Source organism: Balaenoptera borealis (genome assembly GCF_965194805.1).
Source record: "Balaenoptera borealis genome assembly, chromosome: 6".
Lineage (NCBI taxonomy): Eukaryota > Metazoa > Chordata > Mammalia > Artiodactyla > Balaenopteridae > Balaenoptera > Balaenoptera borealis.
The window spans coordinates 116869852-116890632 of NC_138863.1; the positions used below are offsets into that span (position 1 = coordinate 116869852).

A 20781-nucleotide genomic window follows, 5' to 3' on the forward strand; every position below is an offset into this window, starting at 1 on the left:
TTCCTGTCAGTGATTGTTCAGCAGCTAGTTGTGATTCTGCTGCTCTCGCAAGAGGGAGTGAGTGCACGTCCCTCTACCAAGACTAGATTCTGATACTCACTATTCTTCTGGGATTTATTGAACTGGACTGCCTGCATTTTAATGTGGCAAACTGAAGAACACAAGACATTTTTAATGCAATTTTAAAAATGATTATTGAATAATGACACTTGAGTGTTTACTTTTGACTTCTGTTGTAAGTGTCATTATGTAGAACAATTTGTACCCAGGCAGAGCCTTGTGAAACAAAGACAGTAACCCTTAGCAATCAGGAGAGATTATAAACATAAACTGAGACAGCAGAATCAGGGCCTTATCTGAATGCTGTGTTCCAGTTCTGCTCAGTGGATGTTGGAAGAATTTAAAGAAGGAGGAGAATCAAGAAAATTATGTAAAGAAAAAAGAAATATAAATTTATTTTGTTTTAAATTAGAAGGGCGTAAGGAAAGACTAAATCTATTTTCAAATTAAAATTATTCTAAAGTAAGTTTGTTTGTTTGTTTTTTTTTTAAAGAGCAATGTCCAGGAGTTTTTTTTATTGTTTGACTAACAGAAGAAAACCAGGCAGAGGAGTCCACAAGGAAATGATGGTCATGCTTCATTGCTGCTTGCCATTAGGTCCTTCATCTTCCTAGCACTTATTGTATTTCCTTTGAAAGATTTTAGACATTTATTTCATCACAAATGCAATCCAAGTATGAATAAATAAATGTATTATCTTTTAGGAACCCCCACCCCCATGTTCCTTTAAATAGAAGAAGATGCTAAATGTCTCTTCATAGTCTGTTTGGCCATAGTTGTCCCACCTATGGTTTGAAAAACAGTCTGAAATCCTTTCCTCATTCCGTTAAAGAAATCCTGGGAAAGAAGTCCTATTGAAATTGTCCATAGTCTCCAAAAGGTGAGGGTGGTAACTGGGCCGAAGGCCACTGCAAGGGGTCTTCAGCAAATGGAGGATAATTGGGAAATTGGGCAGAGGCAAATCTTGTCAAGGAGACACCAGCTCCTTCAATTAAAGCCCAGAGAATGCCACCCATCGCAGCTGACCCAACCATGGCCACTGGTCTGTTTCTTGCTGCCAGTATGGCTCCTGTTAAGGCACCGCTCATGATGGAGTTCCAGGGATCTTCTTTCCCTCCGACTTCAACCATACTGCAGTCAGTCATGGAAAACAGACCTTCCTGAAACAGCGAAGCTACCTCTCAACTGCAGAGCCCTGGTTTTAATAGCTGTCAAACTCCTTCCTAGTCTGTGGTTTACTCCCACTGGAGAACTGCAAAAACCTTTGATTACCATCACCTATGGTTCTCATTTTAAAGGCCCCACCGCAGTCATCCACAATTCGCACACATACTCTTGTACCTTGACTCCATGGTCAAAATAATTTTTCAAATTCAGTTTAATCTAAGGACATTGTTGATTAAATTTTAGATGACAATTTGGTATCTGACTGAGATGAAGAAACCACATGACAGATTTACTGGTTGCTGTTTTGTACTTTGTGATTTTAGCCCATAGTCAGTTTTAAAGGTCTGCTAGTTAGAAGGTGCTGCCTCTCTATTACTGTGACTAAAACCTTTTTGACTTTAATTTTATCTCCGTTCAAAGAATTAATATCCTTTCAAAAGTTCTACAATCACACTGAAATTACTTTTAAAGAAAAGTTAGCTCTAGGTTTTACTTAAAAGACAGATCCTTAAACTTTTAGATATCAGTTAAGGTCTGTACATTTTATTGCATTTTATATGCATTGGATAAATTCAATTTTAAAATGTGACAAATCTTGTTTGAAGGGAAAGAACCCTCACTGAACAGAATTGTTGCACCCTAATGTGTACTTTAATTTGGAATTTTCAGAATATGAATTTATTTAGCATTGCAACAAACAAACAGAATCCTTATCTATACAAGTCCTCCATCCTAAATAAGAACTTTGAATTTGGGTATCTATGCACAAACAAAAAGAGAGGATTTGCCTGTTAGTCCTTTGATATAATGTGGTTATTAGCTGCTTGATTTTATTTTATTAAATTTTTAAATTTTTCGGCCGCACTGTGCAGTTAGCAGGATCTTAGTTCCCCAACCAGGGATTGAACCCGTGCCCTCAGCAGTGAAAGCCCAGAGTCTTAACCACTGGACTGCCAGAGAATTCCCTTAGCTGCTTGATTTTAAAACTTTATAGAAGCATGTGTTTTGGGGCAGACGTGTTGGTAAATCTGTTTCTGTTGCCAAGAATACAAGACGACAACCCAACCTTTCATCGTGGTGAACCTCATTTATCATCCTGTCACTGCACCATCTTTTTCCAGTTTCATCCTGGACCAGGATTTCATGGCACAGAAAGAAACCTGGGCATCAAACCATAGCATATGAACAAGTGGATGGCCCAAACGTTTGAGAGCATAAACATGCCTCTCTCACTGGGCACCAGTTGAGAGGGTTGAAGCCCATTCATTGTAATTGAAGTTCAGAGTAGAAGAAGAAGCTGTGTCCAGATGAGAAACAATTCGTATGTTTGTGTGGATTTGGATTTTAATAGCTCTGTCACGTTCCATCACTGTTTGCTTGAGCATTTCCCTGATACGTTCTCCCAACACTGAGGCCATTTCTACTTCCTTCTTGATATCACTCATTGTTTTCAAAATGTGGTTTTCCACGCTCTCTTCTCCAAACAGTCTCAGTTAGGTTTGCAATTTAATAAATGGTCAGTAAAAATATAGCCCCCCTAGGAGCTTAAGTCCTGAAATAATATTAGAGATGATTTAGTGTAATATTTACTTACTGTAACATTTTTCTTTCCTTTTTAGTTCTCACTCATCTGAAGATGCATCTCAGTCTTAGCTAAAATTTTATTCTTTTCAAAATTAATATTGATAGTGTCACTAATTTCTAAACCTGAAGGACGCTAGGTACCATTTTCTTACATAAAGAAAACACATACGTGGAAGGAGTTTGTAATGTTGAGCCATGAACGACTGATAAATATAGTCTGTTAATGAGACTGTACAGGACGACATTACTGTCATGAGAGACAGAGTGTGCCTTACATAAGGACAAAACTGCTGGTTTTCCAGTGATACATTCAACACTGTGATGGGGTGTGACAAAGAGGTGGACATAGCAAACTTCAAGACATATGCTAATAACACAGTACCGGAGAGATATTTAGGGTGGGTACCTACTGCTATATCATCAACTGGAAATGTGCACTTTGGTACTGTCATAGAATGTTGGCATAGCCCTGCTGTTTGTATCTAGCTGTTTAAGACATTGAGGACGAAGCAGTGAATCTTACTAAGGGAGAAAACAAAGTGATGCAATCAAAATTAAAAGCTATTTCAGATACTATTGCTGGTTGCTAATTGTTATAGGTTATCCTATCACAAATTTAGTATATAGTATATATACATATATTTGTTCATTTCACTTTTTGATAATGTTACCTTATTCAACATATTTAAAATTTAATCCACCATAATTCCTTCCAGAAGAGCCTCCTTTCTTATTATTTTAATGCCCTTATGATATATCATTGTAACTACAATAAAATTAATTAAACAAGGAGGCTGTTAGCCTGAGGTGGCTCTAATGCCTCGGCAGCCTACTAAGCAAACCAAAACCTAAGCCAGAATCAGTGCACCAGAATCCGAAAAAAAACCCAAAAGAACAACCGATCACAAGTAGCCCTCTTTTCCAAACAGGGCAACTGCTTAAGTATAGCCAATCGAATAATGTGTTTGTTTTTCTTCTGCACCTTCTCTATGAAAACCTTTTCCCTAGCTTCTGTCATCAGGGAGCTCCTAACCATTTTTGGTTTGGTGCTGTCCAGTTTGCATCGGCTTGCATAAATAAACCTTTGAAAAAATTTTATGTGCTTCAGTTTACCTTTTAACACTACCTATACCTCTAATACAAAAGGAACCTTTTCCTGACAGCTTTCAACTTTTTCTCTTTCACCTGGGAGGTAGATCTCTCTGACTCTGTTTTGTCCTTATAAGTTATAAAGAACCTATGAGTGTTGGTGTCTATCCATTACCATAATAGAATCTGAGCATTAATATTTATTTTGGTGGGCATGCCCAATTTACAAAATCCAAAATTTATTTTCATAACCTAGCTTACAGCGGGTGTATTAAATGAGTACAAGCTTTAGAGGCTTGTTGGCTTAATAGGCTCAATTAGTAGAAAAGGATAACTGGATAGCTATCAAAAGCATCCTGCCTTAAGGGTTAGAGTGGGGAAGTAATACGCCTTACTACTCAGAAATTCTTTTATTAATATCTTAGTAATCTCCTTCATGACATCACTTATTCCCATTTCATTTCTTCTCTTTGTGTATCTCCTTTGACTCTCCTAAAACAATATGGTTAATTTTATAGAGGGGATTCCTAATTTCATAAATTCTTTAAAATAGTATTGGGCAGTGTATTTACCTGGCTTTTCTCACCTCTTCAGTCTCTCTTCCCACCGTGGCTTCAAAGAAGTCTGCAGTCCTACACGTTGAAAACCACTTTCAGTTCCTGGAATGGACCTTGGTTCTTTCAAGTTTTATGACTTTATTTATGTTGTCCCTATTCTTGGAAATACTCTTATCCTCCTATTACAATGGAATAGCTTTCTGACATTCTTTGAAGGTTTAGTGAAACCATTATTATTATTTTTTTCTTTTTGGAATTCTTCTTTGAGTTTACTTATTCTGGCCTGAGATAGGTACTCTTTCTATGTGCCTACTTAATGCTTACATATTTAATAATAGTCACCTTTTAGATGTTTTGATTCACTTACTATCCCAACAACCCTATTGAGTAAACAACTATAATTGTTATCAGCCTCTTCTTATACATGAGGAAACTGAAGCAAAAAACAAGGAAACAAACTAGTACTTGCCTAAGGTCTTACAGCTAGTACTTGATAGAATGAGTTTTGAAGACAAAAGGTCTAGCATCAGTATACAAACCAGCGCTGTCCAATAGAAATCTGAGTTACAAATGTGACGTAAATTCATAAATTTTCTAAAGAATACATTGAAAGAGTAAAAAGAAACTGGTGAGATTAGTTGTGTTAATACATTTTGTTTAATACAATATATCCCAAATAACATTTCAAGTATAATCAGTACAGTATTAAAAATTAGTATTAAAAATGAGGTATTTTATATTTTTTATACGAAGTCTTCAAAATGCGGTGTGTATTTTATACTTACAGAATATCTCAATTTGGGCTAGTGTTTTAAAGTACATGTGGCTAATTTCTACCTTTAGTTGATAACACAAGTCTTTACTCTTAATCACAGTACTGTATTCTTTGTATGGAAATAGTTTTATTTGCCTGTATCCCCCATTGAACTCTGAACTCCTTAATGAGTGAGGATGTTTCGTATCTCTAGCACATAGAATAGGTATTTCCTGATATATAGTACAAACTTAATGAATATTTATTGAATTTTGTTGCTGAAGTACATTGTTAAGTTGAAATTTCAAGAGATTCAAAATAAACGACCATATGCATACATTTGCCACTCTTGAGCAGATCATGAGAGAAAATTGAGATGACATCCAGGAAGACAGTTGTATCTTTCAGGACAACAGGATATACATAAGGTTCCATTTTAAGAATGTATGTAAATGCTGAATTTCACTAAAATCGTATTATAAAATAATAAATGAAAACATGGTCTAAAAGTGTCACAATTTTTAAATTATTATAGAATACTGTGTTTTGTTACATTTGTTTAGTGAAAAAGGGGTGTCAGAATTAACATTGTATCATCATGTTTGGTAAAATCATGAGTGGAATCATGCCTCATGCATTGTAGATACCTAATAAATACTTTCTAATCTGATTTTTTTGAGCCAGGGGTAGTAACCTCAACTCCTACAGATATTTATTTATTTATTTGAAATCCGATCCAACTTGCCATCAGTTTGGACATGCTGGGACAGTTTCTCAAAATGAACTCTACTATAGTCAAATCGTTCCATCTGTTCTCCCCAAATGAAAGAAGCTTCCCTTGATGCTAGTCAAAGAGTGAGGGCTCCTTGACTCAGAACCAGATACAAGCTTAATACCAGCCTTCCATTTCAGCTCAATTACATTCTTGGCAGCCTATGAGGCTCATGGGGTAAACTTTTTTTATAACAGTTATCAATGTCAGCTAATTTTTCAGAATGGGCAAGAGTAAACTTCAATAGCTCCAGGATGAGTTTTCAGTCTTCCAAAGGTTGTCTCTGGCTAACTGCCATGGAGAATATTGTAGGAGCATAAAAAGTGCAGTTTTAGGCAACACTCTAGAAATCAGTTAACTTTATGTTTACTTAGATTGCGAAGATTTTATCAAGCTGAATTAACTATTTAATGCTGTTTCAGGGTACTGTTTCTTTTTGTGAGATATGGAAAATGGTCATTTTCTCCTGATACTTTATATACAGGACTGCAGCTGTGTGTGTGTGTGTGTGTCTGTGTGTCTGTGTGTCTGTGTATATGAATATTATCTAGCAATGTTTAGAGGTTGGCCTATCATTGACTCTGTCATAAAACTATCATGGGCAAAAGAGAGAGAGCATCCTACTGATGGGCTACAGGCTCAGTAAGAACCCGGGACTTTTGGATGTGTCTATAGGGGTTGAAATTTTTGTTAGGAGTAGAATTGATATTCAGGGTGATTTGAAATGATATTAATATCCTTGAACCCAGGAATGGCTAAATCCTGTCATTATCCAGCATTCTTTATATTTTGTAACATCAGGTACATCATTATACAAGGAACTATTAATTATAAACACACACTACTCTATTATTCACTGAATGTCCGTAACCACAAAAGTGAAATTCTTTCTTCAATTGTAATAGGGCATTTAGATTTCTTTCAAAGTTTAAGTGAAAACTTTCCTTTCCTTAAAAGTGTAAATTTTAACACCATGCTGCTCTAAAAACTAAAGCAAATATTTTATATAAAAGAGAAGAGGGTGAGAAGCCATAAGTATCCTCTTGCCTCTCAGCCAGGCTCTAATGTGTTCAACCCATGGAGGCAGGAATTAAAAAAAGGCACCAGAGACCACATGGATTTGGCTTCTTAGGAATTCAACCACAGAGATTCTGGAAGCATAAGAAACAGCAATACCTCAACCATGACCTTTGAACATAGTGACCCCTCACATTAGTAATTGTTTAATTTGGTTTATACAAATATAGTTATTAAATATGGAGTGTCTTCAAGGAGCTAACACACCTCTTTCAATAAATACAAATTATAGTTCACAATATGCCCCAAGAGTAGTGCACCATCATTTTTATAAAATTTTAGTATATCCCCCCATTACTAGAAAAAAAGAAAAAATATGGTGGAAATAATCACAATTGAGGTTTTGTGAAATATTTCATCATAGTAAAATATCTGAATATCACTACAGTAAATGTAAACAGTCAAATATGTTTAGCTTTATTTAACAATCTCATAACTTTTTGCTGATGGATCAGTTTTAGTGAAATTTGTGTTAGAGTCTTTGAAGCATATTTTGAAATACAGCATATCTTTTAATCTTTCTGTGAATTGGTTTCATTTACTGACATTTGGAGGAGATCTCTTATTCTCAGGGAATCTGATGGGAATTCTGATGAGTGTTTGAAAAGTGGTAATTGTGGCACTTTGGGAAATGCTGGGAGAGGGCCAACCTGAGGGCCACAGGTGCTTTTCCCAGCCAGCAAGGAGGCTTAAGCAAGAAAGCTTTCTAGCACTGTGCCAGGAGTTGAGCTAGGGCCCTCAATAAAAGGGAATTGGATTTATCTGTAGATAAATATAACATTTCTTTGTTCTTTTCTATTTAAAAGATATACACGTTGTGATATATACCTCTAAAAAAACTCTATCAATCCTACAGAAAACGGGGTCCAGGGAACTCTTTCCACCTCCAGTTTATTAATAACTGCATTAAAAATGTGTATTACTTTTAAGAAATTTAAACATGACGATTAAAATACAGACATTAAACTTATAAACAATCAAAAATTATGCAAAAGAAATACAAATACTATGAAATTCTATTTCTGAAAAATCTTGGGTAACAATCTGAAGGTGGAAATCTTGATGATATACAACATTTAATGAAGTTTCAGAATCTATTTCTGCTACTGCAAAGAAATGTCATCATCAACAGTACAGAAATAAAAATTTAATAATTCGATGCATGTTGCATAAAGGAATATTTTGCAGCCATTAAAAAATGAAAAATAATATGAAAGAATCTAGCATAACCTTTTCTATCATTAGGGTTAAAACTGGTATACAAAAGTTTATCCAGTCTGATTTAAAATGCTTAATATAAAAAAAAAGCTAATTGTATTATCTTTGTCAGGGTTTTCTAGAGATACAAGACCAATTTTCTTCCTATCTATCTATCTCTCTCTCTCTCTCTCTCTCTAACATCTGTCTCTCTATCTATCTATGTATCTATCTAGAGGGAGAAGGAGAGAGAAGGAGGGAGGGAAGGATGGGGAGGGAGAGAGAAAGAGAGAGAGGGAGGTTAATTTATTATAGAAATTGGCTCATACAGTGATGGAAGTCAAGAAGGCCCACAATCTTTCATCTGCAAGCTGGAGAACCAGGAAAACTAATGGGTTTCATTCAGTCTGAGTCCAAAGTGCCACAGGACCACTGATGTCTGAGGGTAGGAAAAGAATTGCCCCAACTCAAGCAAAAAGAGCAAATTCACTCTTCTCTTGCCTTTTTGTTCTATTCAGACCCCCATTTGAATGGATACTACCACCTACATTAGTGAGCTTCTTTACTCAGTCTTTCTCAAATGCTAATCTCTTCCGGAAACATCCTCACAGCCACACCAAGAAAAAATGTTCTACCACCTATTTGGGAATCCCTTTGCCCAGTCAAGGTGACACATAAAGCAAACGATCACAAGAACTCATAGAATTTTAATTTCCTTTTTAATATTTTCATTAATTTCTAAAGTAAGTTGTGTTACCATTTAAGTCATAAATACAGGGGAAGGATTCTTCAAAGATGGGTCTAGGTAGGAATTTATCTCCCTACCTAGACAACAATTGTACTGGCAGAATCTGTCTGATATAACTCTTTTGAAACTCTGGAGTCTGTTGAAGGTTTATAACTTCCAAGGGGAGGGTTTGGATAGCAAATTGCAGATAACAGTCAATTTCAACTCTTAGTACAGTACCAGTTACCCCTCCCTCACACCTCAACCTGGGAAAAGAGGCAGTGCACATGTTCCAGGAGAAGCTTGCAGGAGCCAGAGTGGACAAAAAGCACCCTATCTTCCTTTGGAGACCAGTGTTCTATTTGCTGATTGTTGCTTCTGATCACAGAGGTGCAGAGAAAGAGGTGGTGGTCATTGTTGTTATACCTAGCCCCACTGTTGTAAGGTCCTCTCCTTTTGGCTGAAGTGACTTCTAGTGATATTTAAAGGGCTAGCACCTTCCACCCCTGCCCTCTCCCTCTTTTTATTCTTTTTCTCCTTTCGGGAGCCAGACTTCGAAGACTGATACATTTAAAATCAACTGCATATATAGGGCAATTAGAAAGTCACTACACATGCCTAGGGAAAAGCACAGAATCAAAAAAGACCTGAAAACCCATAAGCTTATACCTCAGTGATCTTCAGCACAGAAACAGCCTACAGCAATCAAAAACAAAAAATAAAAAATAAAAAAACAGAAAACCCTGAGGAAGGAGGAGAATCTGGTTTCCAGAGTTACCACACTACTACATTTAAATGAACAATTTTCAACAAAAACTAAAAAGGCTTAAAAAGTATGGCCTATTCAAAGAGAACAAACGTAAATTTGTTAGGTCACAAATTTAGTCTCAGTGGATTTTAAAATGTAGATATCATACAAAGTATCTTCTCTGATCACAATGGGATAAAGTTAAAAATCAGTAACAGAAGAAACACTGGAAAATTCACAAATTTGTGGAAATGAGACAACACACTGTTTAAAAATTAATGGATCAAGGCAGAAATCACAAGGGAAAGTAAAATATACTTAGATATAAATGAAAATGAGAACACAGCATGCCTCTAAATATATTGGATGCAGTGAAAGCAGTGCTAGGGGAGAAGTTTATAAATATCAGCAGTTACATTAAGAAAAAAGAAAGCTTTCAGATCAACAACCTAATTTTATAACTTAATGAACTAGAAAAAGAAGAAAAAACTAAAACCAAAGCTAGAAGAAGGAAGGAAATCATAAAAGAGCAGAGAAAAACAAAATAAATAATAGAAAAAAAGTAGAAAAAACCCCAGTGAAACCAAAAGTTTATTCTTCTAAAAGATCAACAAAATGGACAAAGTTTTAGGGATTTCCCTGGCGGTCCAGCAGTTAAGACTTCATGCTTCCACTGCAGGGGGTATGGGTTCGATCCCTGGTTGGGGAAACAAGATCCCTCATGCCACGAGGCACAGTCAGAATAAAAAAAAGGACAAACCTTTAAATAGATGGACTATTTAGAAAGAAATAGAGAGAAAGATAGAGAAAATATTCAAATCATTAAAATCAAAATGAAAGTGGGGACATTACTAGTGGTTCTACAGAAATAAAAAAGGATTTAAGAGAGTACTATGAACTAGTGTACATCAACAAATTCGATAACCTAGATGAAATGTATAAATTCCTAGAAACATAAAACCTACCATTAATAAATGATGAAGAAATTAAAAATCTGAATAGAGCTATAACTAGTAAGAAGATTGAACCAGTAATCAAAAATCTCCTAACAAAGAAAAGCCCTGGATCTAAATGCTTCAATGGTCAATTCTACCAGACTTTAAAGAAGAAATAGCATGAATCCTTAAAGAAAATATGAATAAATGGAAAGATGTACCATATTTATGGATTGGAAGACTTATTAAGATGTAAGTACTACTCAAAGTAATCTATAGATTCAATGAAATCCTTACTAAAATCCCAGCAATGTTTTTTGCAGAAGAGAAAAAACCATCCTAAATTTCATACGGAATGAAAAGGGACCATGAATAGCCAAAAGAGTCCAGGACAAGGGAACAAATTTGGAAGACTCAAATTTCCTGATTTCAAAACTTACTACAAAGCTACAGTAATCAAAACAGTGTAGTACTGGCATAAAGACAGACATATATAACAATGGAATAGAATAGAGAATCCATAAATAAACCTTAACATGTATGATCAAATGATTTTTGGCAAGAGTGCAGAAATATTCATTGGAGAAAGGACAATTTTTTTGACAAATGATGCTGGGAAAACTGGATATCAACATGCAAAATATTGAAGTTGGACATTTACCTAACACCATATACAAAAATTGTATATGGTGTTAGGTAAATGTATATGTTGATGTACACTAGTTCATAACTCAGAATGGAACCATGACCTAAATTGAAAACTTAACACTATAAAAGTCTTAGAAGAAAACAGTACAAAATCTTCACAACATTGGATTTGGCAATGATTTTTTGTGTATGACACCAAAATCACAGATGAACAAAAGGAAAAATAGACAAATTGGGCTTCATGAAAAAAATTTTAAATGTACATCAAAAGACACTATCAACCGAGTAATAGGCAGCCCACAGAATTGGAGAAAATATTTGAAAATCGTATATCTGATAAGGGATATCCAGAATGTTTAAAGAACTCCTAAGTCAAGCACAAAAACACCAAACAACCAGATTCAAAAATGGGCAAAGAACTTGAGTAGACACTTTTCTAAGGTATACAAATTGTCAATAAGCACGTGAAAAGATGCACAAAATCACTAAACACTAAGGACATGGACATGCAAGTCAAAACCACAATGCGATATCATCTCACATGCATTAGGATGGTTTCTGTACAAAACAAAACAAAACAAAACAAGCAAGCAAACAAACTCAGAAAATAATGAGAGTTGGCAAAGATGTGGAGAAATTGGAATCCTTGTGCACTAGTAGTGGGAATGTGAAATTGTACAGTCACTGTGGAAAACAGTATGGAGGTTCCTTAAAAAATTAAACATAGAATTACCGTACGATCCAGAAATTCCACTTCTGGGTATATCACCAAAAGAATTGCAAGCAGAGTCTTGAAAAGATATTTGTACATCTGTGTTCATAGCAGTATTATTCACAATTGCTAAAACATGGAAACATTTCAAGTTCCCACCGATGAATGCTATGTACATGCAATGAAGTATTATTTATCTAAAAAGGAAGGAGACTCTGGCATTAGCTAGAACTTGAATGAATCTTGAAGTCATTATGCTAAGTAAAATAAACCAGTCACAAAAAGACCAATACTGTATGATCCCCCTTATATGAGTAGTGGAAATCATAGAGACAGAAAGTAGAATGGTGATTGCCAGGGACTGAAGGAAGAGGGATTAGTGAGTTACTGCTTAATGGATATAGAATTTCAGTTTTGCAAGATGAAAACAGGGTTCTGGAGATGGATAGTGGTAATGATTGCACACTGATATGAATGTACTTAATACTTCTGACTGTACCCTTATAAAGGTGGTAAATTTTATGAGTATTTTAACATAATAAAAAATTGAAAAAAGAACATAATTACTTTTTAAGTAAAAACACACATGTATTAATCTTTGATATGATGACATGGGGTCTAGTGTAAGAGTAGGAGGACTTGGTTAAGCTTCCTCCATTATCATGGTCTCCTTTCTACCCTTTAGAGGTTACCACTCCATCCTTGCTGAGCTTCAGAGGTGGGTCTGCCTGCACCAGTCAAGCTGGGACTAGCTCCATTGTTAGCCAGACGCTCCCTTGGTTTCTGACCAGATTCTGATAGCTGACACTGATAAAGCTGAGAGAAGCACCCTACAGAACAGACATGGAGGCATCTGCTCCTGATTTTGCCATGTTCAGATCTCAGTTACTTCCCATAATGGGACATTGCAAGGGCTTTCAGGAGTTACCCCTTCAACTCCTGCGTCTGTGTTCAGGACACCAGCCAGCACTGGGCAGGTTGTGTGCGGAAGGGGTTGGAGATCAGGTAGTAGCATCTTCTGGAGCAGCTATTTCAACTCTCATTGACAAATTGTACTTAAAATCTGTCCCCCATCAGAATTCTGACCCCACCATTCTCTTAATCGTCTAATGTTAGGTCCCGTTAACTAAGTTCCCTGAGGCTCAATTTTCTCTAATGTAACAAGAGCCATTACTGTGAGAATTAAATAAGTATAAATGCCTAATAAAATTCCTTTCTTATTGTGGAAGTTAATAAATGTTGTGTTTTAATATGCCACATAACTTTATTTTATCTTACTAACTAAATTTTAGTTGCCATTTTCTCCCCTTCATATTTCCAAGGAACATGGTAAACACTTAAGTAGTTGTTTGATTATTCTAACAATACATTGAAAAATTGTGTGTATTATTTTGTTAATTGTTTATCAGAATACTTGATAAGGACAAAAAATAGTGCGTGTTTTCTATATTATATCTCATCTGTAGACAAATTACATACTAGTTTGTCGTATTTTTTGCTTCCAGCTGTGCCCCAGAGCAAATGTTATGAGGGTGAAATGCAGGTGAAGTGGGGTAGGATTTACAGATGTGGCTCTTATCTGCTTAATGATGTCTATAATGTCATATTAGGAAGAGGGACAGGCAGTTTCATCTTTTTGAAGCAGAAACATAATTTTCAATGCAAGGTATATCATGTTTTCTAAAAGATCATGGGAGACAAAAAAGGTGAAATAAAATGCTTAAGGAGAGACATCTGTTCTCTCTGATTCTTTAACTCACTTTAAACTTGGAGAAACAAAGCAAAGTGACAGTTGACTCTTGTGTTTTGTCAGGCCTAGATCTTTAGCTCTTGTATAAAAGTAAGCAAGCAAGCTGCCATCTGTGCAAACAGGTGGCTTGAATGATGTGGAGTATTAAAAAAATCATATTTGGAGGAATGGCAAGGAATAGAGAATTTAAGAAAACTCGAGTTTCTTTAGTAAGATGAGAAATGTGACCCATTGATTGTGTCAGTGTTAGAAGATAAAATGTGGAAATATTTGTCCAAAAGGCTCTTCATGATCCACATATTCCCATAGTAATTCTATCATCAGTGCGCTTACCCCAAGCAGCAGATGTAGCACTATTACCCTTGTGGCCCCCTCAACAGACTAACTGAGGCCATCTCGGGAACAGTAGTAGGGAAGATGCCTTATGCCACAGCATAACTAAGGTATTGCTCACCCTTGACTTATTTATGACTTAGTAGTCACTCTCCTAGCTTCATAAAGAAGGTTCTTGAAGCCTGGAGGCTGAGTGGAAAGAAAAGAATACACAGACTGAAGGGTCAGCTTAAGAAACCAGTATAAGCATCAGTTATTAGTTAACAGACAGCCAGTGTTGCAGAAATTGGACTGGATTTGGAATCCTCATCCAGGAATTTAATTGCTAATTTCTCAGTGTTTTCCCCTAACTTCCTGTGGCTTTATTTTTGAGAAAATGAAGAGATTAGACAAGATGACCTCCTTGGTTCCTTCCAGCTCTTCAAAATATTTTAGAGCCAATTTGATTGGCAACATTATTTTTAGGACTCCTTTTATAGAAACAATCTGTGAAAATTACTGATAAAGCAATTAGGTACTCATGTATCTGTATGACTAATGTTAAATATTCATAGTTTACTCACGATCTACTGTGTGTAGATCCCTGCATTAACAGAAGTGAGGTTGAGAAGGTTCAAAGTAAAGGAGAAGATGAATTATAGATAGCAACCATAACGCAGAAACAAACCATTTTTGTTTCAAAGATGCTGAAGAATTTAGCTTTATTTCAAATAGTGGGAACAAATACCAGGTAAAACATAGCACGCATATATTTTTTTTCTATTCTACCAACAGTTTTGTTTTTAAAGCCAAAATAAATCTAAAAATGTATATTTTAAACTTTTGGCATCTCAGCCGTCTCTTCTTTGGTCTTTACATTTTTTCTGATTTATTTACCTTTTAATAACAACTTTATTGAGATAAAATTCATGTACCATAAAATGCACCCCTTTAAAGTATACAATTATTGTTTTTTAATATATTCATAGAATTGTCCAACCATCGCCCCTATCTATTTCCAAAATATTTTCACTGCCCCCCATACTCATTAGCAGTCATTTCCCTTTTCCCTTTCCCCTTCTCCCCTGGCAACCACTAATCTACTTTCTATTTCTATGCGTTTTCCTACTTGGACATTTCCTATACATTGAATTATATAACATCTGGCTCTTTTAGATTTGCTTTCTTCAGTTCGATTGTTTCCAAGCTTCATCCCTCTTGTAGCATGTATCATCAGCTCCTTTATTGACAAATAATGTTCTGCTGTATATCACATTTTCTAATCTATTTATTAGTTTATGATATTAGTTGGTTTCCTTTATCATTGGCTTTAGATCTTAATATCATTTTATTTCTTATATTATTGAGTGAATAATTAACCCTTGGAACTTCCTTCTATTCTTCTTGCCTAGTTCTCATCAAATGTATATGGTGATTTTACAATGCACAAAATGGAAAGATTTAGAAATTAATTCAATGAGACACATAAACACCAACTGTATACTCAGTTCTATTCTAAGTAATGTGGTAAATAAGGAAATTTGAATATTTCCTTTTAGAAAGAGTATGTGCACTTTTTAATGATTAATGACAGTATCTGATAAGGATGGAATATAGGTCGAGTGAAGAATTATTTTTTAAAATGCTAGTTAAATCATCATAATCAGCTTTGCTACCTCCATCATCAACAAAGCCAGGATCACTCATTGGGCACATACGCTGTATAAGATATTGCATTTTTTTGCATACATTGGAGTGTTTTATATTCAGACAACTTAATTGGGACATGTTTTTTTCTTATTTCAAATTAGAAGAGTAAATTACAGATAGCTAATGTAACCAGACCCAAAATTAAATGCTTAGGAATAAGAAGAGTCAGATTTTATCCTAAATCTCTAAAACATGCTCCATATATATGTGTCTGTGTGTGTATATATATATATATATATATAAAACATAGTATTATACGATGTAATATATATTACACTATATATACTTATATATTGTACTATATAATATATATTACACTATGTATACTTATATACATACATGTACTATAAATATACAATATATACGTGTATTTTATATATTTATATCAATTATATACTTGAAAGGGAATCATGGTGGAGGGACGGACTTTGAACTTACCCATGATGTTTAGTTTCAAGATTTGGTTGATCAGAGTTGGGGTTGAGATCAGTGGTTTGAGGAAAAGAATCACAGTAATAAAAAGCATCCTTTCCACCGCAATGCTGTGGTACCACTAAATGATTTTAAATCGTATGTTTAGAGTTTATTCTTATTGGCAAGACTCATTTGTAATTTCAGGCCATTCCTTGGCAAATCTGGTCTCTTTTAACAACTCAACAAGAGAGTTGAAACTTTGATGGAGATTTGTGATTCTTCCAGGACATACATGTGCATCTCCTCAGCAGTCTCAGATTGATCTGTTGCCAACATGTTTTCTCCCCTCTCAGGAGAATGAATCTCTGACTACACATCCTGGCAAACCCACGCATTCCTCCTGGCAAGCTTCCCCAGTGGGCCACAAAAAGTCTTATGCTTTCAGACAAAATCATTTTTCTCTAAGGGAAGTGTGACTTGGGAATACGGCAAGGCCCCAAATAACCTGGAAAGTTTCCTCAGAATTTTAACAATTACTAAAATATAGTTCCTTTTATGGACCCATTTTTCTGCTACAAAGTACCCATTACTCACACACACATACACACACACACATAATCAATTGTGCTGCACTTTCCTGCATGATAAAATGCCGTTTTATGATAAGTTTAGAGAGACATTGTTTTTGTTGTAAATAACACCCTTCATAAATAAAATCAGTCTTCATTAATGCACATACACTGTATAATAGATCTGTTACCTATTTCACTTATCCAAACTTGACCTTTATCTGGCATCCACAGAATGATTTCTTTTTTTAAAATCAACACATACCCAACACTCAGCAGGAGTGGACATGAGATTTAGTCCTGTGCCTGTTAGTACATCACATACCCCTAACACGCAGAGCAAGAATGTTTACCTGGCCCAATCAGGACCAGAGACAGCAGCGAATCTCTGATTGAGTATCCTAGGAAAAGAATCTTAATTTTTCCTGTTGGGCTTGAAAGTGAGAGGCCATGAGGTTCTAGTGATATTTGGATCATGAAAGGAAAGCCTGTCTGAATGGAGCCATCTGAAAGAAAACTATAAGATAGTACACTTGCCCTGATGACATTTGAGCCCTTGCATCAACTGGTACCTTGAAGCCAGACATACAATACAATACTTTTTAGACTTAAATCCATTTGGGTCAGGTCTTCCAATACTTGAAACAGAAATAATCCTTTACTCTTCTCCCAATTCCTACCCTTATATATAAAATAGTAACAACTTATCCATGTGTTCTTATTTGATCAGTCTTCTCCTAAGAACATGAATTAGTATAATAGCTGTTTATAGTTAGATAAATTTCATCTTAAGCGTATGACAGAATATGATTAAGTCCATTATACAACTTGGACTCATCAGCATTTTTCTTTAATCAACTGAGTTTTTCTAATGAACTTTAACAGTGTTTAAAAAAGAAAAAAAACCCAAAAAACTAAATATGCTTGGGAAGTGATTTAATCCAAACTCAAAAACCAAAATTATTGCCCAAAGTTATTGCCTCTGTCCACTAAACTTAGCCATAGAACTAACTAGAGTTTTCTTATATTGGTAAATATCCTATAAGTGTTTTAATATATTTTATATTTCTGTTAATAATCCCCAGAGTCTGATTGTCTTTCAGTATGTGAATTTTTAAGCAGTACTTTTGTCACTTATTTCAATATTTTTTCTGTTTAAATCAATGCAGTACTTCCATTTTATTCAACTAAGTCAATTTCCTATTCAATTAAGTCTTACCTTATGGTTCAGTTATATACTACTTGGAGCGTAGTGATCAATTTTAATCTCTAGAGATTTAATTGAAAATGCAGAAATTGATAAAGGTATGCCATTATGCACTTGAAAAGTCACAGCATCTGTTGTTTAGATGTATGAATTAGTTGTACAACAAAAAAATTCCTCAGTGCTACTTTGTAAAAACTATGTTCAGGGCTAAAATATCTACATTTACTTTATTCTATTTTTAAATGTTGTCACTTTTTCTTTTCTTTATTTCCAACTATCAGGTTTTAATTTATTTTTCTTTATATAATGTCAGTTTGAGCTGAAAGTGTTAGGCATTTGAAATAGCCAATGGAGAATTTTTAATGATAACTATAATGCCTAATTTATAATTTTAAGAGAAGAAAAAGGGATACAAAACATGATGTACTTTGAGATCTCAACTGCATGTTTGTAAGGAAACACATTAAAATTTTCATAGTTATTTTTCCTTGTTATGTTGGCATTATACAAATTTTCTATGTTGCACGTATATTACTTTAAAATCAGAAAAGAAACAAAAGTTACTGCCTTTGATAACATATGTCTTTTTCTTTTGTTATCTTGAATGTTCTAATATTAAACATGACTAGAAAAACATTTTCATAGGATGAGACTCTGCCTAAGATAAGCTGGCACTAGATAGGGAAAGGTAACAGATTGATCTGTCCATTCAACTGGAAGACCAATTTCAAGACATTGCATCTTGATAAGAAGGAATAGCCTTATCAAATATATTGGAGAGTAAACATGTTTGTCAGTGGAACAATGTCAGTTGTTAATGGAAATTGACTAAAGTGTATGGACTGGCCAGAAAGGATCCAAGTAGCTAAATCTGCACAGATATAAGTATTATAGATAGATAATTATATATATATGTATATATATATATACGTATATATATATATAAAATATTCTTTTTATATTATAGATAGATAACAGATAGATCTAAATAGTGGATTTCAGAACTTTAAATAGTGGATTTCAGAACTTTAAACACTTAAACAAGTGTTGCAAGATTAAAGCACAAATTGGATGTGTAGAGTTTTGGATGTGTAGAGTTAATGTTAATTTTGAGTCTCTAATTTACAAGTTTGGTGCAAGATTATTTGATTTATGATTAAGTTAATGAAATGTCACTATGCAATTTGAGACCGTATTATTAATGATGTAGAAATTAATATTAAAATTAAAACCTTGAGAGAAAAAGGGGAGGTGTTTAGAACTGAGGAAGGATAACTTGTAAATGAGTAACTGTGAATGATCTGAGATTTTACTCTCCTTGTCAACTAACATATATATATATATATATAAACATGAAGCCTTTGGATCAGAGACAAAGAGAGTTTATTACTCATAGCAACAGACAATCATCACAGGGCAATGTGGTGAGGGCCAGATGGTACCTTCTCATATAGTGAGGTGCCTTACAGGAATGGAACTCCATAATAAGAAAACACTTACCTTGCATAGGATTGCTGGTGACCTGCCCATCCTCCAAATCTTTGTTTGGAAGCTGAGATCAGCCCAGATTAATCTTTCCAGAATAAGGAAACATGGAGACAAGTTAGTGGCTAAAACAAAAACAAAATTAGAGAAGAGAGGAGTGATTTAGATATTTTCCTAGGCTCTTATTTTTTCTTTATATTTTGCAGTTTACATGTTACCTTAAAATAAGATCTATTCTTTGTATGTGTCACTGCCGTGTAGACTTCTAGACTTTTAAGATCATAGAAACACAACCAACATTTATGTTCATTTCACATGAGCTGCTCAGTGAAGAGAAGGCATGAATCTGTTTGTCTTCTTTTTGCCTGCTGACTACAGTAGACTGGACCACTCAAGCAGAGATAGTTGAGTATATGAGTCTGGAGTTAAGAAAGCTTTGGTAAAGCCCTAGTGATTTCTGATGGTTTTAACTGAAGAAAGTTAAGAACCAGTTACAAGTGGTATTTATGCTACTGCTGTGCAAACAAATCTTCTGGTGGTAGAGGTATTTGAAATTCTAGAGAGTGGTGTTTAATTTTTCTCTTATGTGATTTTTTGCAAATAATCTAAAGAATGAAATGATCCTATGAAAACTGCTGCTATTCACATTTTAGCTACAGATCAAAAAACATCATTTAGTTGAGTGGCCATCAAGTGGAAAGGGCTGTTTATCACAGAAGTTCCATTCATAAGATTGACATTTCCATATGAATTAATGATGATGACTTAGAATTACGACAACTTTTAAATGAAGATGGCGTTTATTCTGGTTATTTTTTAGAAAAATGCATTTATTTTGTACATCTATCTTTATCCTAAATATTTACCAGGAATGCAAATCATTTTAAGGTAAATATATCTCTCATGCCAGATTGGAAAGCAAAAATTCTTTCAAGTAAATAGATATTTTGGGGATCCAAAAGTAATTCTTCTAGTGACATTGCAGTGATTGGTGACTAAACTAACATTTCTAAATATGGTAAGTAAAAAATATGACCTTTGAATGAAGCAAACAACCAACACAGAAGTCAGCAGATTTTTCTTTAAAGGATCAGAGAGTAAATGTTTTAGGTTTTATGAGCTATATACTCTGTGTTGCAGCTACTAAAATCTGCCATTGTAGTGCAAAAGCAGCTACAATATGTAAATGAATAAACATGACTGTGGGCCAAATTTGGTGCACCTAAACTTAGGTTTGTAAGGTTGGGTTAAAGAAAAATTATTTTGCCACATGTTAAAATAGTAAGGAAGACCTCATTCAAGACTAT

General features: G+C 34.7%; 1 protein-coding gene and 1 pseudogene across 2 annotated transcripts in view; one reads left to right on the plus strand and one right to left on the minus strand.

Annotated features, from left to right (window-relative positions):
- DPP10 (dipeptidyl peptidase like 10) overlaps nt 1–20781 on the plus strand; it is a 676003-nt gene that overhangs the window by 309994 nt on the left and 345228 nt on the right. The gene's annotated exons all lie outside the window — the stretch shown is intronic.
- LOC309630975 (mitochondrial import inner membrane translocase subunit Tim17-A pseudogene) lies at nt 190–19063 on the minus strand (annotated as a pseudogene). The gene has a single exon. The product of its transcript is annotated as a mitochondrial import inner membrane translocase subunit Tim17-A pseudogene (transcript).